We start from the raw sequence: 19446 nt of genomic DNA, 5'->3' as shown, positions 1-19446 counted from the left end.
TCAAGACTGATGCATTAACAGCTCCTGCATATTCTGATGTATTATTTTGACACTTGTACTGAGCTCTTCAAAAGGCACTCACCTCTTCCATCAGTGTCTATGAAACACAATGTTCCAAATGTATCTCATAAATAAAGAATCATCTAAGTGCTGCTTACATTTGCAAGTCATTATATGCTTTTGGAGCTCTTTAACTTAGAGGCAGCAACTTCCCACCTGCATGAGAGGTCAGTGGGAGATGAGGTACCAGCTGTGTCCAGCTCCTCCAATTTGAGGAAGGGGAGAGGAGGGAACGCAATTAAGAACTTCCGCTCTTGCAACTCCTGCCTAAATACCAGACAGACAATGATGGCCTTGAACTCCAGGAGCAGAAAGGGCTAGGGTGCGTGTCAGTCAGGAAACAGGAACAGGTAGTGCTAGTATTACCTTTCCTCCATGCTGACCAAATGAGCTCAGAGAGGTCTTAGGCACACAAAATATCTAAAAGTCAGTATTGGCACTGCAGTCAATGGAGGGCAGCTAATTGCAGAAATAGGTAAGCTCCCTTCTGTGACATTTTTGGCCCTAGTATGTGCCAGTACAAGAGTATTTATCCAGAACTGTGTTGCCGATAGGCCTGTCTTCAAGCCTTCTTCAAAATTCACAGTGAACTCACAGTGTTGGTTGCTTCTTACTAGTATGCACTAAAAATCATAGTTTAATCAAGTTAAAACCTCAAAACCTGAAATCTGGCAAAAGGCTTCAGCAATAGGTGTACAGCAAGAACAAAAAATGACCCATGACCAACACAGACGAAGAGGAGGAAGTGCGAGTTCAGACAATTTGCATATGCATACATGGAATTTTATTACTAAGCCAGCTGCGAGTGAATAATAGTCAAATATAGAGGAAGTCAGGCTAAGAAATCTCTAATTACTGGAGTTTAATTAAGAAATATAAGGTGCCACTTGGGCATGAAACAGACTAGATTTACCTCAGTTTTAAAGTGGACTAACCTTTTTGCAAGTCACATCTTACCAACCTCTCAAATGAGGACATTGAGTGGGAATCTTGGTTTTCAGTGGAAGGTCTCTAGGCATCATGTTTGTGGAGTAAAGCTCAAAATTGTGGAACAAAAATGTCCTAAAGGCTCACAAACCAAAGGCAGCTTAGCTCAATAAATAGCTTTTTCATTGCCTGAGATTAGTAATACATGGTCAGAAACTAGCAATAAGAGATACTGCCTATGTGATTAGGGAGCACTTCTCTATGAGAAACTACATTTTTATTCCAGTCATCCTGCTTCTTCTCATATCTCCTGGTTTGTATTAGTGTCATTTTGAGAAATACCATTTCCAGTGAGACTGTTTCTGTGATTGATTATTGTGTGTGGAAGAAATCAAATACCTGACAGTCTTTAGGTCAGTCTTGGAAATATAACTGTTCTGTAAGGGCTGCTGCACTCCAGTGGTGGGTGAAACGACTCCTGTCTTATTAAAGGAATAATTATCCAAATATGGCAAGGAAGTGGCGGGACAATAATGACCTCTGGAAGTCTCTTACAAGCTACATGACTATGATTCGGAGATGTGCTCTAACTTTTTGTTATTAGAGGTAGGATTCATCTAAATGCCACTTCTCAGATGACAGTGACATGCACAATGTAAACCTATTTTTAAAATAGAAAGAACATAAGAGAAATGAAAGCACCCATTTCCAATACCCACAAGTTCTGTTAACACTTGTGTTGGCTGATTCCATAAATGCAACTTCAAATGGCTTCCACAGATACATTCTCTATTATTAACTCAGTAGTAACCACAGTGAATGGTCCCTGAAAATAACTCTGGCTAATGTATGAATATTTGTACATGCTTGAATAGAAACTTGGCTTATTTTGTATTACAAACTGTCATAAACTGCACTCAGTTTAGCTAAAATGAAAGCACCAGTTCACTATCCAAATTTAGAAAAATGAAGGTTAAGATTAAGAAGGTTAATGAAGTTAGCAAGTTGGCAAAATAGAAATGCTTGTACAGGATAATGAACGTTGTAGAGCATTCACCTTTTGACCTGATTCACATCCCCCATTAAGTCTGACTTTAGAGGAATGTTACCAAATCTGTATAGATGAATATTGAATGATAACACTAAAAGTTAGTAATGCTTAGGGGTTTTGCCATTGATCCATCAGCTATGATTCAGCTTGGCCCCTTCTATCACATAAGTGATTCTGCATTTAATTCAGATTTAGTTCTGATCTTTCATGATAACTTTACCCAAGATTTAATCAGCTGTATATCTGAAACTATGTTCTGGAAACCCCAATAAATAGGAGCAACAGTACCATACCAAGCCTTTCCATGATAAGCAAAAGTATTGTGGGATGAACGTCTGAAATGATGGAGAAAGGAAAACATGAACAGCGACATGGTTATGTCAGAACTCCTGGCAGATTAAAACAGATTGAGAAGAAACAAAACCAAAATTATTGTAGCACATCTCGCAACCTATTTTGCTGTCTGTGCATGGTCATGCAGAGCATTGACTCGTGGTAGAGACCTATCTAATGTGTCTTCAAAACGCCAAACTGTTCTAATAATACTGTGTAAAAAGTGACATTTCCTCCTCTTCCTTTTACTCCTCTCCTCTCCCCTTGGATGGTCTAAGAAGTTAAAGTGTTGCTAAGTGGAGTCTGAAAAATTAAGGTTTCTATGGGAAGTGTGTTGAAAACTATAACTATGTTATTTCAAAGCCTGAATATTCACAAGCTCAGATTTCTAAAATATGGCTATTTCTGCATAACTCCTTCTGTGATGGGGAAGTCCCATATACTTAAAAAATAAACCTGCAAACAAACAGGTGTAACACATTGCAGTATGATATGTAACAGCTACAAATAAAGAGTGGGATATACACATTACAGCTACAGAGCAGGAGTAAGGGGGAGGGAAAGGAAAGAGCATTTTATTTGTTACCTCTGCTTTTTCTTAGTATTTATTGCTATTACAATTGCAGGTTTTGCAGTGGTTTAGTCCAAGTTCATTCTCCCTCTGCAACCAAATTCATGCTATTTCATTTCTATTTAATAAACCCTATCAATGAAATAGAGAAATGTAGTAATGTAAAGTGTCCTTTATCAAATCCATTAATTTGGACTATCAGGATGAATAGTCTTGGGTCCAGTGCTTGTTTTTTAAAGTCTCATCTTCTACCCTCTTTTCTAGGTGATTATACCTCTGGGAGGTTGGGAGAATGAGACACATGCAGGGAATTCATTCTATTTACCTTCTCCTGTAAGTTAAGGAAAAATGTTTTGATAGTTTTTAATCCTTGAAACTGACATTTCTATAAAGGCCAATTTATAGAAATCTCAGCAGCCAAATTTACAGCTATAGGATATTCACATTTTGAAGAACATAACTGAAAGACCGGAAAATAAGGCAGTTTGGTTTTTGTGTAAACAAACTAAACAACTACCTCTCAAACTCAGTTGTCTTTAAGGTTTTGGAGAAATCAGAGCAGAAAACTAGTAGCACGCTGAGTTTGTTTCCTAGGTGACTAATTAACATTCAGCCTGAGAAGTAGCCTGGATTTGAGAGAGAGCTATTCTTTAGGAATTAAGACAATAAAGTCCTGAGAAGAATCTCAAGAGAAAGCTGAGAAAGTATTACTCCCCATTGCCAAGCAATAAAATCAAATGTGTTGTGCTCCTTCTTGGAGCTGCAAGTGATATCTCAAAGAAAGGCCTCCTTCATATTTCCAGAATTTGTTGATTTAATCTCACTTCAAATTAAATTACTGACTTTGCACCTCCAACACAAGAGATTAGTCTTGTACAGGTATGAGACTTTGCCTTTAAAAGCCTGAAAAGTCTTTCTTCTAAAGCTACACTAGAATATCAAAACAAATCTTATGAAAAATATCTACAACACATTTTAATTTCATTGTAGTTAATATTTGGCAGTCTGATGCTTAAAAGAAATCTAGCAAAAAATGCAGAAACCACTATAAAGTGTAACAAAGCTACAAATGAGCCCAATTTCCCCTTCCAGCATTTCCCCTTCACTGAGGAAAAGTAGTGGAAAACGAACCTTCTGCATGTATCTTTCTGAGTATGCTGCATTTCTGGTTTGATTCACCTGCTTCAAGCTTCTCAGGCTGGGGCAATCAGCCTATACATTGAGGACTGGAATGAGGCTTTTGAAAGCCATAGTGCACACTTATAATAAGAACCCTAATACACATCCAAAAAAGATCACTGGATGCATTTCACATTAAATTTTTGTTCAGATGTTTTAAAGTACCTATCCCAGATGCCTCCAGTTACTGTGTCTCTGCTCGCATCGTGGAGCAGTTATAGAGCGGGAGAACTGGATCACTTTGGGATGACACTGAATGAGGACATGTGCTCCAAGATTGCATTTTTTGCAATAATGCATCAATAATGGGCATTCAGTAACTGAGAGCAGACTAGAGCTAACGTGAAGTAATGCCCCTGAAAACATAGATTGTAGACACTGAGTCCTCAGCTTCAGATTCTCTCCTGTTGCACCATGCTAGTTATTAACACACACTTGGCCACTGGGGGACTCTTGCTCAGTTGCCACCTTGCTTCCGCAGAAGTCCGTAATCACACCATGATCCCTCCTTGGACACCCGAAAGCTCTATGTCTGCTCATTAGTGCTGGTATGGGGTCCAGTGTAGGAGACCAGTTTCGGCACCACCTTTCTTTCTTGGCAAACTGAACTAATCGGAGGCAATCCGGAGAAGACAGTGACAGTGAGGAAAGGTCAGACTATAATATGACCTCTGAAGAAGTGTGTCGCTGAGCCTAGAGCAAAGAAAAGATAATCAGGGAAATTCTGGAAGTCTTAAATACCTGAAAAGGAGACTGCTGAGAAGAATGCAATAACCTGTTCTCTGTGTCCATTTGAATTAGACAGAAAGAATGTGCCAATTTCGGGAAAGGGAGATTTAGGATAAACATTAGAATGACTTTATAATTGTAAAAAAAGTGAAGTTTTGGAGAAAATTGCTTGACGATGTCATGAAATCCTACCTCGGAGTCTTTTAAAAACAGGCTAGACAAATATCTGACAGGTATGGTTAGTCATGTTGTGGGGAAAGGTGATGGACAAGACAACCTTTGAAGTTGCTGTCATCCTATCTGACTTAAGTCCAAGTTCAGAAGAGCTTCGTTTTTATAAGTGTGAGTAACTTGACACCCACTGAGATTTCTAAGGTCATGTAAAATTAGAAAAGGGATATTGAATGGATAAAGTGCTGCCATTATTTTTAATCTTTAGGAACAGCCTTTTCTTATGGTGAAGTCAATAGGAGACTTACCTGTTAATGAGGGCAAGAAGGGCTCTTTAATTCAATAAGAGTTTATATGTGCGAATACTCAAAAACTGCTGAAGCTGGTGAGTCCTAAAAGAAGTGATTGAAGAGGCAGAAGTACAAGTATTAGTGCCAACATTGCATTCTGGGAAACTGAGATGCTAAAGACAAAGTGCCTGACGACCCAAAGGAATACATGGGAAGAACATGGGCTGCTTTTTTTTGGTGTGTTCATTCTGCCAGATTATGCCACATTTCCACTTCACAGTTTATATTTTTTCTGATGCCTTCCTATTATATAACTGCACTTTATGCATCCAAGACCTGCAGTTAATAACTCTTAAACAATCTCTACATGAACATCTCTGGCTATTTATTTATTTATGGTGTTGGTAGTCCCCTGTAGTGGCAGGAACTACCCTAGTGCATACAAGAGAGGATATGCCAAGGGGGAGGTGTGTGGAAGCAGGAAAACAGGTTGCATTTATGAATGAATTAAGCATTCTAAATTATTTACTTCAATATGTAACCTGAGTTCATCGTGTTATTCACAACTCTCTGTAATAGTTGCCATCTTGGCTGTGACTACAGTCTGAATCTTCACAGCTGAAAACATGAACTTCTGCAACTTAAGAAGAAGACAAAGCCTGAAATCAATGGCTAAGGAAAAGTAATTTCCATGGATCAGAGGCAGAATGCATAACTGCATAACTGATGTGTAACTGGAACCGAGCAAATGATGGATCTCTCAGTGACTCAACAAGAAAAACAGAAGGAACCTATACTATTATTAGAAGGATGAAACCTTGCCTAAAATTTCATTTTGCAAAAATGTGAATAACTTTTTTTTTTTTGAACCTGAAACAGATTTTTTTTTATTGTAGCTGTTCTATTATTTTTCTTTTCTTTTTTTTTTTTTTTTAAATACAATATTGGTTAATTGTAGTATGCTGTCTTAAAATGAAGGAATAAGTTTAATTGTGATAATGTCAGAATGAAATGGTTTTTCAGAACTCCACCAATTATTTTTCAGGAAACAATAATTTCTGGTCTAAGTTTAAATCAGAAACAGATGATGTGCCTGACTAATAATTTTTTTCCCCTGAAATTAAATATTTTTAAAAGAATTATTACAGTTCTATGAATTACACATACTGAAAATGAATTTATCTGTTTTTCTTATCATACTGTATAGTGTTTCAAACCATCATATCTAACACATAATTGCACAATATTTCTCATTGCTCAAAATGCCTAGTCATCTACTTATTTCATTCTTTAGTCTATCTGGTCTTTAACTTTATATATTCTATTATTTATTGGTTGCTTATTTATTTTATAGCTTGGAGAAGCAAGGTTATATGCCCAAAGTCAGATTACTTCCAGTCCTTACAGAAGACCATTATACTATTTTCTGTAGAAGACATCGCACACAGCTTTAGCTTACCTAAAGACTGAGGAAGATACTGTTCACTCCAAGATAATCACAGCAATAGGAAGTGAGCTAACATGTTGTGGAGTTTTCTCACAGTATGTATACAGCAAGACCTAAAAAGGAACTAGAGGAAAGGAAAACAGTCTGGAGAATCTTTGAAAATATCCCAGATAGCCAGTCATCACAGGAGTACTGAGCATTGTAGCAGAAGAGTTGTACACTGTGTTTTCAGTAACTATATTTTCTCTGTATGTGTCCTGTGAACTGTACTCAGTGGTTGTGTTCTGTCTGTGCAGTGATATGTTTCTCCTCTTTCTGTGGCTGAGACTCATTACCACAATTACTTCCATGTAGACTTTTTTTTTTCTATTTTTTTCCCAATGGTAACTGGCAGTTTGGATATCCAAACTGACAAACCGTAAAGACAGAAGAATGGCATCAAAGACCCCAGTTTCTAGCAATGGAACAGCTCAGTGGGGAAATTATGAGGGACTGCCAGCAGAAAATTAGTCTGGCATGTCTGGAGGAGCTTGTTTCGCAGTTAGATACTGTGATTACTGGCTACTGGATCAGGTTTGAGCTTGTGATGTAGCTTTACTTATGGTCCTTTGATATCCAGCAAATGTATAATCTTAATTGTATCCCAAAAGATTTGTAAGTATTAATACAAAACAGTTTGACTAGAAAAATTATGCACCAGATCAGCTGTCCTCTTTTTATAGTGATTCTTTTCTGAATAGCAGTTTTCCCTGGTTTCCTATAGATCTCAGTGCACTTTGGGGTGTTCGCTATTAGAGAAGATAGCATACATTTTAGTTGCTTGTACAAACACACATAAGAAAGTGCTCACATGCAGATCAAGTAAAACAAAAATTATATATATTTATTCCAGAAATAATTAGATAATAAACGCAAAAATATGTGCCATTAAGAAAACACAGGTAAATTACAAATATTATAGAAACTGTAGCTATTACAGGGTTGTATTAAAACTGTTAAAACTGTTAGCACTTAGCAAGAGACAATGGAAGAATATGTAGCCCCATTATAGGAAAAGTTAGTGTCTGCAGTAAAATTGCTCATCTGTATGTGTATATGGATTGCGAACACAAAGATGATGAAAAGCCTTTAAAAATTTTTATTGTTAAGCAAGACGACAGGAAAATAAAACATTTTTTCAGCAGGTATGAGAATAATCTTTAAAATAAAGCAGTGGAATATGCTAGTTCTGCCTGTGTAATGTTAGGTGGCGACTTGCAAAGATATGTTTATAGTTACTCAGGAATTTGTCCTGAGGCACCGGTGCAGACCACTGATGCACTGGGCAGCGATGGACTCAGGACTCAGAGCCCTGAATCCTGTAAGAAAATGGGCAACACAAACATCCAGTGCACATGAGTAGGAGCTACTGCCTGTGGCCATGTTGTCTGGCAGGCACAGGGTGGGCCATCTGGCATCACTCATCTCTAGGTGTTAATATCTGCCTTTCTAGATGACACAAAGTGTGAATGGTTACCATCTCTGCCACCCATGCCAGGCTCCTACTGATCACTTCAATGGTCTCTTGGAAAGGTCACACGTGGTGCTAAATTCATAATAGAGCATTGATCTCCAGGTAAATGTAAGCACAATTGTTTCAGAAGAGCAAGTAAGGTTATCAGATGGGACCAGGCAGGTGGGAGAAAAATACTTATGTCAGAGCTCTGGTGTGCTACTAATTAGCTTTCTTACAATCATCAGGAGACTTTTGGCATGATAAATCAATAACCATCAGAAAACGCTCTATCTTTTCTGCTGCACATACATGTATGTTTATATATAAATACATATGTATTTGCATATCTACAGATCTACACTTATTGGCATGTATAATCCATGTAGCTGTTGAGAGGTTTCATCAATCATATGCAGGGCCCAGTTTAAGAAAGAACAAGATGCAATGTCAGAGGTGTGCAGCTTGCATTGTTCCCACTGAGTAGGTTATCATATAAATGCAAATATATTTCCCTCCAGTGCCAAGATGGCAGATACCCCTGGGTGGGGTTCTCACATGTTGTTTCTCTTTGACTGCATCTTACAGACCACCTTTATAGACTTGAGACTTCTCTTAACTGGCTTACTGAAGTGAAGAATCAATCCTTATCAACGTTCTTTTTTCAGGCCACATGAATATAAAATGTCCAGCTGAGAGGGGGAAAGTTGTATTTCAAAGTCTGTTCTTTAAAAACTGCTGATTAGTGCTAAAGAAATCAATTTAACACAAGTAAACTTCATTAAAGTATATTCACTCTGCAGAAAATAAAACTGTAATACCATGGGGAAGTAAAAGAGAAAGAAGGAAGTATCTATCCAGTCAGCTTCTACAAGGTTTTTCTTCCCTAAAGGGTCCTTCTGTGTGTAAATTAAACCGCTGTACTTGAAAGTGGTTGACTTAAGGATAGAGTTCTTTGTTTTAAAAGCTGACTTGCTCTTATGCTTATACCTCTGGGTCCTGTGTTTTAAAGGTTTATTTTATTTTATATAAGATGTATATAATATTTATTTAATTTATTATACAAATAGCCAAGGAACCTACTGTAATATTGCTGTCTGACTTTGAAAATAAAAAGTTACGGATCTCTTGGGGAAAGCCTGCAACTTTAAATGGAAAACAACAGAAAATAGTGCTGACAAGTCTTGAAGGAACACCAAAACCCCATATATAATAAATAAACAAACAAACAAATGTATAAAAAAAAATACATATTTATATCTGTATTATTTTTAAGGAAATACTTTGTAAACCTCCAAACACATAGATTTTTTATTTTTAATTGTGTTTGCTTGTGTGATTTCATTTTCATATTTCATAATTTTTTGCTTCTGTCTTTTCTTTAAAAAGCTGCTGCTTTTTCCAAGGGAAAATATAGATGCCTTGTGAAATCAAATACCCACTTTCCCTTGATTTTCAGTTCTTTGAAAAACAAGCAATCAAGAATAGCTTCATTGCTGCTGGCAACTTTTACTTGGTGTCACCCTGCATAGTATCGCTGTCTTCAGCTAGGTTTGCCTATTTGTTCTGCCAGGGAATCTGGTCAAATAGTTCCCAAATGTTGGGCCAAGAAAACAATATTAGAATCCACAATTGCATTAGAGCTAAAACAACAATCCAGATCTAAAATCACTGTATAATGAAATTCTGACTTTGGTGTTAAGGCCACTGTTTTTCAAAATTTCTATCCCTAATGCTAGGAAAGTGCAAGATGTGTTTGTTATAAACTATATAAAACATTTTAAGAAAACAGCTGTTTTCCATGAATTTTCTGCCACATTAAAATAAACATTTGAAAAGAAGGTAGAACTGAAATCAAAGCAGTGGAAGAAAATTAACATTTGGCAATTTAAATTTCAACACCCATGTCTCCATGTTTTGAAGGTTACAGCTTCGGGTTGTCGAGGTAAACTCCACCGTATGTCACTATGTTTTTCAAAAAGTGTCTAGTCTCTAGGCAAGCTTTTTGGTTTAGTGATTGACATCCTAGTAAAATCCTGTAAAACATCATGGAACTATGATTTTTACATATATTCCTTTAAGGTTCAGATTCTCCTTAGGCTTTGCAGGGAAAGCAGTAGGCATTCTGGGATGAAGCTGGGGCCTTCATTTGTCTTCACACAAAGATTGGATAAATTTTCATTTTTGACATTTAAGCGAGTCCAGAAATTGACTTTAGAGACAGAAACAAGGGAGTAAAGTGCCCAGGAGGGAAAGAGTGGGTGACACCTTAGCTCTGCCCCATCTCCCTTCCCCTTGCCCCAGCTACTGAGCTGAAGCCATCTAGCACAGGCATGGTGAAATCATGCTTTGAGCAAGAGTCATCCAAAAGTCCCTTCCAATCTTTTTTATTTCCTACCATTATAATGACTATAACTTCTTTGAATTTGCAGGCTGCACAGGAAGTTGCACACTTGAGATGGAGTATTCTCTTTTATGTGTTTCTGCTGAACCTGACTTGCTACAGCAATGCAAAACAGTGTTTCTGATGGTCTGCAGAAGAAAGGCTGTGACTTAGCCTTGAGCAGCCACTTTCTTAGGCTGACCTGACCCTAAATCTCATCCTTATACCCTTAAGTCAACAGGGAGAAGGATCTCCAGCAGGATATGACCCTGAGCACTGGGATGTAACTTGAAAGTTGATCTGACTTCAAAGTTGGCCCTCCTGTGTGAAGGGTTTTGGACCAGAAGACCTCCAAGATTTCCTTCTGGACTAATTATTCTAGAATTCCCCAATATGGTTAGAGCTGTGGTTTTAGTTGTTAAGGCAGGTGATCCTCAAGGTCATCTGGAGCATAAAAAGGACGTAAGAAAGGAAAGCCTGCTGACTTAAACTTACCATGCAGGGATTTGCACCTCCAATGGAAGCCTTTTAGGGTCTGCATCCTGGAACTAGTAACTAAGAGGACGTTTAGTTAGGGGTGACTAATGGGAAAAAGGAAAAAAAGTTAGTGAACTCCATGTCTGGTAGTTCCCAGATTGACAAAGTGAAGGTCTGTGTGATGGAGGCTCAGGGAAGACTATATTGCTCCGTATAACTACCTGAAAGGAGGTTGTAGTGAGGTGGGTTCCAGTCTCTTCTCCTAAGTAACAAGTGATTGGACAAGAGGAAACGGCCTCGAGTCGCACCACAGGAGGTTTAGATTGGATATTAGGAAAAATTTCTTCACCAAAAGTGTTGTCAAGCATTGGAACAGGCTGCCCAGGGAAGCGGTTGAGTCTCTATCCCTGGAGGTATTTAGAAGACATGTAGGTGTGGTGCTTAGGGACATGGTTTAGTGGTGGACTTGGCAGTGTTAGGTTAACGATTGGACTTGATGATCTTAAAGGTCCTTTCCAACCTAAACGATTCTATGATTCTATGATTCTATTGTAATGATTAGCACTCCAAGGCTGTTGATGGGTAAGTACCTTTTCCTTAGACTTTTTTGCCCATCCTTCTCAGTCACTTATCAGTTTCTAGTCCTGTCAGTTCTCTATTTTCTTACAAAGGATTATAGAAATTCATGTCAATTAAAGCTATTTTTGTTGGAAATTAACCATTATTTATAATGCACTCAAACTGCTAATTATGCAGTTAATTTTCAGATCTGTTGTTTACCAACTGTATTGTTTGACCTCTAGCAAAGAAAGTTTCTGCAGGAGCTGTGAAATAACAACATTTTAGTTAAGGTGCATAGCATGTGGTCTTCATCTTTGCACGTTAAATTCTACCATGACTTGTGGACCATTGTTCACTCTAGTCAGTGGATTTGAGTGGGCTATGGAAGAGAGCTTGGTTTCATTATACTATTTGAAAAAGAAAATGAAAATTAAACGCCCAGCCCCAAACCCCAGGACTACTTTTAGGCTCACAACAATCAAACAGTAAAACTGACAACACAGAAACTAGTAGAAACTGACATCATAAAACTGATTCTGAGTTTTTATTTTTGCATTACCATTACCACTTGGTTTTAAGGCAAAATGGTAATAAACTGCACAAAAGCAATCTAGAGCAAACCAGCAGGGAAGGATGTTAAAATATTCCTCATCAATCTGCCAGAGGGGCAAGACTAGACTGGAACTGTTAAAACTCAAAATTTTACTGAAGACTTTAGTGCTGGAATTTTTCTCTAGACAAGAGGAGACATAGAAGTAACTTAGGCATGCTACATGTAGAATAACACTGACGTCAAATAATAATTTTAGAAAGGGTCATCTTGAAGGTGATCCACTGTCAATGTTAAGCCTGTGTTGCTCATAAGCACCTCTCCTCACTGCTGTTAACAATTTGTTTTGGGAAGTTATCCATTTTGTTTGTTAAACTGCCCAGATTACTGGTGAACTTTGGCCTGTGTTGTAGAGTCTTGAGTGGAGAGGACTCTCCTGTATCACGGCTCCCTGAGGTCCTACAGGGAGACAGCTACTAAGGAGAGGTATGAAGGACCTCTTCTGATGAGAGAATTAGGTTCATTTGACTCAAGCACTTTCACATGATGAAAGCCTTCTTATACAATGTAGTTGCATTTTGTGTACCCATTCTTTTAGGCTCTTTCTTTCCACCTATTCCCAGTGTTGATTCATACAATTTTTTCCTTGCTGTTTTCTTGATCTCTTCGTTCTTCATTTATTATCATAGTTGTTACTCTTACTCAGTCAAGTCTATACCATCTTTTCATGATACACAAAAGAGATGCAGTTAGATGTAGACCTATTAATTATAATGACAGAAACAAACCTGGGCAAAAATCAAACACCTTTTCCACTTGGAGAAGGGTCAGGCAACATCTAGCACAGTTTCTGCATGTTAAGGTAAGTGCTTCCAGTGAAAATGGGGAAGATAGGCAGGATTTCATTACTAACACATGTCCTTTGTACCATTCAGATATTGCAAAATGCCCATCTTTGTTTAGCAGAGAAGTGCCTCAATAAGAGAGGAGCTTAACTGAGATATGATGTTTTAACTGCTTGCCAGTCACTCTCCATCCTCCACAATGAATACTTTTCAGGGAGGAAGGTGCTCAAGAAGTGGCCAAAGGTTGTGAGAAAAACACGTCTCATCTGTTCCAGTGCTTCTGGCTGCTTTAATATCACTGTGGAGCAAAGAAAGATGAAGAGAATTGACTCCCAGAACTTTACACGTGAGCAGGACTTGGATGCAATGAAGGATTTTCTTTGACACATCTGGCAACACAGTGCTCCAAAACCTGCACAGGGTTGGCTTAGTTGACCGCTAACTCACTGATGCAGTGCCTGGCTTTTTCTGGGACATGGGTCTTCATGTAAACGGAAAACTTCAGTTCTACATAGATCAGCCTTCTGCAGAACCTTAAAAGAAATTATATTAATGCAAGTTCATTTCTTCTTACCTCTTCCCTTCGATTATAGTCAAGCCTATTGTTTGGCTGTGTGAACAGTCATTAGCTGAAGCTTATTCCTTGTTCTTCTTCATCTGACAATCATCTTTTTGAAAGTACACAATGGGAAACTTCCCAGGATGACAATGTTGCAAACAAAAGTGCCATATGTGAAGTTCCTCTAATGAGTCATACCTTCAATGTTGAACGCATGGGGCTCATGCTTTGCGTTTTCTTAGCACAATGTAACAATGGCAGAAGCAGAAATAACAATCTTCTCTTATTCTGATTGACACGTGCTAATTTACAACACAAAATGCATCAGGGCAACCACATAGCGATACCTTTTCTCTCGTTATTCCTTGATTTTAGCCTTTGGCATTTTTTTGGTCTCTATTAACCTAGCATTTTATCTCTGGAATTCAGGAGCACGAGAGACACTCAACAGAAATCTAAAGTCTAATTGATTACAAGTGAATAAGAAACATATCCTATAACCTCCTTTTTGAGGCTTTTTAAAATTTTTAGATCTTTTGCCATTTTACATTAAAAGAAAGATTCTGGGTGAAATCTGAAGTGTTTAAAATCTGAGGCTTCTGGGCTGGGTGCAGGCTTAATCTATCTAGCTTTGCTGTGCAGCTGTGCAGTCATAGCTGTTTTGAATGACATGAGTGTGCCAGCCTCACTGGCCACTGCTCATGTGTTTTGCAGGGGATGGCTAATGAAAGGGAAAGAGGTAACAAGAACCATTTCTCACCCTGCTTCCCTCCACCCCCTTCTACATGGCACTATGTAGTTCCTTTGCTTTTGTGGATTTTGCCAGGTTGCCAGTTGAGAGAACTGCTAACGTACTGTTAAGCTGTTGGCTAGCTGAAGGCAACGCAAGAAGTGCCTGAGACAAGATGTGCACTATCCATCTATCAGCATGAAGCGTATGAGAAAGACACATGGACTTCAAAGAAACACATACTTCAGAAGATATCCACAAGCCCTTCAGTAAAATTATAGATGGAATTTGCAATGATCCAGAGTACAGAGGCTGTCAGCCTGGTGATGACCTTGTGTGTGTGTGTGTGTGTGGGGCGGCACATGAGCTGGGGATAGGTAGGCTTTTGTACAGCAAGGCTGCAGTCACTTTTTCCTTTCCATATAGATAAACGAAGGACATAGAGATCCTTGGACTGGCAAGATAGACCTCAGACAAAAAATATTGGATTGAAAACCACTGCTTTCATATTTCAGTTTAACGAATTTAGACACTATATGTAAAAAGGTGCACTGAAAAGTAACCCTTGAGCTGTAGAATACCATTGGAATTATATTAAAAAAACCCAACAACTGGAAACCTTCAGATTGTCATATTTTATTTCAGATTGCTGTGAAAAATCTGTCTAGGTCCTTGCACACTGCGCACCAGTTTACAGGTACAGATGTGTTTTTAATAGGAAACACTGGGGTTTCTATTTTGTGTGTGTTTTCAGCCATGCTAATTGTCTTCCTATATTCTCTTTCAGTGAACTATATGAAGGATAGTGTTATTCTAATTTTATGTAAAATACATAAGAAAAATACACAAGAATCTCTGTTTAATTTAAAAAACCCAAATATTCCTGAATGCAGAAAAAATATAGAATATAAGCTTTGATGTTTCAAAATCATAGACAAATAAAAAAAACACAAAAACAAATGACAACAACCTCATCTACATGTGTTGGCCTAATAAAATATATTATCTCTTCTAGCAATCCCTCCATCTCCTTTAAAAAACAAGATATTTAAGGTGCTGTCACGATTTTTAAATAGCTGGTTTGGTTATGCTGGGCCTGGCTGAAGGCAAAAGATTGTTTTTCAGAGGTTATTGCAGAAAAATTAGTGTTGCTCATCTCCTGCAGTCAGCTGGAACACAACTCCATGCACTCTTTATGGTTATGTCTGCCAACTGACGGGTTTACAGACTCAGTGGCAAGTCATAGTCTTTTATCCTCTCCATTTCTTGTTGCTTTTTTTACATTACTGTTATTCCAAGACGCTTTTGCAGGCACGAAGGGGCTGTATCTATAATAATATATGATTTTTATAATCTTTTACCAAGACCTTTCATTTAGCTACAATTAAGACCTAACTTCAGTCTGTTTTTTCCTATGTTAAATATCCAAGGCTGAGGTCTCCATTTTGGTATTATGAGCAGACTAGAATTTTATCGTTATAGCAATATCACTAAACAAAAGCTACAGAGTGATCTTGACCTGTTTTGAGAAGAAAGTTTAAGAAATTGCAGGTATCAATTGTCTCAGGGGGTAAAGCATTTCAGCAACACAATGTTTTTTAAGTTTTCCATGCACACCAAATAGTAACACTTCTCACTATACACAGTTTCAAGGTTTGAGTGATTTTTGTCTTGCTATTGAGTTATAATAAACTATTTTGTAATCTTTCTTAAACTTTATCTAGATGCTCAGGAAATCTTTGGTGAGATTGAAAGGCTGATACTTTTTCAAATGTCATAAAGATATGGTACATATAACAAATTCTCAAAAAGAACAGTGTTAATAACAACTAAACACCAATCACAGTATTCCAATACCTAAAGAGTGGCTACAAAGAGGATGGAGGCTCTTTTTTACACGGAGCCACATGGAGAAGACAAGGGGCAACGGGTACAAGTTGCAGTCGAAGAGGTTTCATCTCAACATAAGAGAGAATTTTTTTTACAGTAAGAACACTCATTCACTGGAACAATCTCCTCAGGGATGTGGTAGAGTCCCCATTGCTGGGCGTTTTCAAGATGCATTTGGATAGGCTGCTAATCTCATCTTTTTTCCTTTTCCATGAAAGGCTGGACCAGATGATCTTTCGAGGTCCCTTCAAATCTGAGCTATTCTGTGATTCAATCAAAGCTTACTTTGAGTTTTACATTGAATATTTAAATTCCACACAAGGTCACATTGTACCTTACAGAGGATATGAGTGACAACTGAAGGGATTGAGTCTGGCTGCAGAGATGCTAATACTCTTAAGAAACAAGATCCGAAGATCCTTCCTATCTCAACGTAGAATCAGAGTGAAATGAAGAAAATGATGTGGTTTAAAATAATACTTTTCTTATGGATAAATATTAAGAGCTTTCTCAGCTTCTGTGTGCATGAACAAGATAGAGAAGGTGTCAAGCCTATGTTCACATTACAACTGAAATAGCTGGTCTCCAAAGCAATTTGAACACCTACCACACTCTGGATAGCTGGCATCTCACGTCCATATTGACCTTATTGGCAGCGGATGCTCGGTTTGAATTTTGGAAGATTACAGATCCCATCTATCTTTTCGGCCCTCACCATCAGTCTTTTCTAGCTGGAAGGCATGCCAGGCTGTTTTGTCCACCTGGAGCTGGTCACAGGGCAGCAGCACACAGACAGAGAGTTTAGATGGAGGCTGTTGTAAAAAACAGTTTGGGTATTTTGCACATGGAGAATGTTTTCATGTGGACCAAGGGTTCTCGAGGAGGTAGATAAAGTGGATGAAGAACTTGGCCTTGATCTTGGTAGTTTTCTAACACAGAGATGTAGAAGTAGGCAATGACTCTTACCTTAAGCTGAGGTTGAACTCTGAGGACTTCCTATTTTTATCTGGAGGAGTAAGGGAGGTAGGGAAGAGAGGAAAGGCTGTTTTTCAGAGGTAAAGTAGGCTTTCTCTTAAACCAAAACTAATTTTAAAACAGCAGAAGTCCTTTGTTTGGAGCTAAAACTGTTATCCTGAGCATGTAAAATTGCAAAAGCTAGATATTTCAAACTAGTGAGTCTATATTTTATAATATTTATAAAAAATAGGAACTTTTTGGATGACTCCACCCTGCCACTATTTGACATTTTCCCTTGCCCTTCCATGATCCACCTTCCTGGTCTAGCATCTGTGATGTTTCTTGATGGCACTTGAACAGCCAGCCATTCAGTTGACCTTCATCCCTACCCACTTGCAAAGTAGTTCTTAAACGCTGTGGTAGGCCTTAATACAGGTGGATGGGATGTATCTTGGTTTTATGTAGGCAGATCAAACACTACCACTGTCAGTGTAAATATTCCCTTTTATGTTAATGGCCTTTGTACAACTCCATAGGACGGACATACTAACAATGCTCATGGTAGTTGGGCTTATTTTCAATGACTTCTTATTTCTTTCCTTTTCCTGAAGACTATGTTACTCACATATATTTATACATGTATTTAGAAGACCACATAAGCTGTAAATGTTATTCCTTTTTTTTTTTTCCCCCCTGCTTAGCAATTGCAAGCACACTGCAAGAAGACAGACGAGGGCATGAAAGATGAGGAAGGAAAAGATGTTTGCTGTGATCCAGCTGACAGTCATGCAATTAAACTGCCAGGGAAAAAAATACATGCTTTACTTGTCTAAAGAACGGTTTCAAGCCAAGCACATTTTGTACTGCACATTCAAGGAAGTAATTAGCATATCTGGCATTGTAATAGCTTAGGTGATGGGCAACAAGATATTAGTCACTGCAAATAGCTGCAGTATGGAACTAAAGTACATTACACGGATGGTTGTTTAACACCATTTATCTGAGAGGAAAGAACATACAAACACATCTAAATAAATTAGAATGCAAAATTACGTTTCTCCCTTCCTTTTGAAAACAGGACTAAATTTATTGAAATAATTTTTACATGCTTGCCTCACATTGTCTTGTGGGGTTTTTTAGAACAAAAGGGCCAAGGACTGTGGGCAATCACAGATCTCCTAGCTTGTGCATTAACCCATCCTCTCTAGGAGCAGCAGAGATGGAGACTACTGTGTCTGAGTCCATGCTTTGCGGTGATGATATAGACAAATCCAGTAATATCTGATAACATTTTGTTTGTGTAGGACCCCATGTTCCTCAGATGACTTAAGAAACAATTCATCTGAATCAGTTAATCATGAAAATACGGGTGTAATATGAGACCCAGTGCGGAGTAATGCCAAGGTGAAGAAATTGTTGCAAGGAACTACACTTAGGTCCCAAATCTCAGTGTCAGCCAGGAGGCAAGTCAGCCTCTGTACTCACACTGGACAGCCTGAGATCAAGGACAACCATATTATTTTTGTCTGGTAGAAACAAAACAAAACAAAACAAAACAAAACAAAACAAAACAAAACAAAACAAAACAAAACAAAACAAAACAAAACAAAACAAAACAAAACAAAACAAAACAAAACAAAACAAAACAAAACAAAACAAAACAAACAAAACACAACACAACACAATAAAAGTCAAACTGTCAAAAAGAAATTCTTGCCTGGGGTCCATTCTTCTTTCCAAGTATTGCCTTCCATAAAATTTCCACTGAGGGTAATTATTTGAGTCTTCAAAAAGACTATGTGTCCTTGTGTACTCAAGGATAGCACATGCTCAAGTAACACAATATGAATGGCAGATCTGATACAGAGCACTAATTAGGTGTCAGCTTAGATGTGACAGCAAGTTCAGAATTAAATTATCCATGAACACTCACTAGATGAGTCTCCTTAAAAGTAAGGTCACTACTAGATAGCAGACCCTTGTGCATTGGGAATACTAACAAAAGCTCATTGCTAGAAGAGCACTATTGATATAGAGGCCTTGATGTTTGTCCATGGCTGTAAAACATGCGTGTCACCTTTTACAAGATGCTAATCTTAGATAAAACTTGCCATAGACTACGTGATGGAAAAGACCTATCAAACACTTCTACATCCAGGGGTGCAGAGATTATTTTTTTCAGCTACAAAAACCAGCCTATATGATTTTAGGCACACACTAAAATGTCAACTGTGATTATCAAGA

This window comes from Nipponia nippon, unplaced genomic scaffold, assembly GCF_047370975.1.
Source record: "Nipponia nippon isolate SJK-2023a ecotype South Korea unplaced genomic scaffold, ASM4737097v1 scaffold_3, whole genome shotgun sequence".
NCBI lineage: Eukaryota > Metazoa > Chordata > Aves > Pelecaniformes > Threskiornithidae > Nipponia > Nipponia nippon.
This window is presented reverse-complemented; position numbering follows the sequence as displayed.